Here is a 670-nt window from a genome sequence, read left to right as displayed (position 1 = left end):
TTCATGCATTCCTGAAATCCTCTCACAGTCCACTTACTCCAGGAAGTACGCCAAAAGGGATGATGAGAAAGCCAGTCTATGCTGCAATTAAATGTAAAACCAGAGATACTCCGTTGAACACATCCACCATGCAGAAGAGGCCAGGCAAATTCTACAATGCAGACTGGCCAATACTACACAAAGGCCACCAGATCCTGTGAAAAGGAATAGTAAGTTTTGAAGAGCAGCCAGAGGAGGTTTTGTTAACTAGGGAACCAGATCTTTGCACTGATCTAGTTCATCAGCAAACTCAATTCACCTGTGCCATGGGTCCAGCTTCAAATCCCTCAGGAGAGGAGGAGAACTGCCAGCTGAAAAGACATAGCTGGCAGCAGCAGCGTATTCCCAGGCATCCTCCTGCTAGGACTGTCCCAGCTCAGAGACACTACAGACACCCACAGCATGGGCACAGTAACAGACACATACAAACCCAAACTCAGCACGTTTGCACAGGATTTGCTGCACAAGCAGCGACTGTACTGCCCAAGCTATGCAGCCAAGCAATCTATTGCAACAAAGCAGCTGGACACTAATTATTCCAAACACTTTGCAAAGGAAGCTCCTGGTCCATTCAAACAGAAAACTGGTGTCTCCTTCCTTTAAAGCATCTCAGAAAGCAAAACTCCCATGA

This window comes from Corvus brachyrhynchos, unplaced genomic scaffold (assembly GCF_000691975.1).
Source record: "Corvus brachyrhynchos isolate BGI_N302 unplaced genomic scaffold, ASM69197v1 scaffold114, whole genome shotgun sequence".
NCBI classification, from domain to species: domain Eukaryota; kingdom Metazoa; phylum Chordata; class Aves; order Passeriformes; family Corvidae; genus Corvus; species Corvus brachyrhynchos.
Note: the sequence above shows the minus strand (reverse complement) of the source record.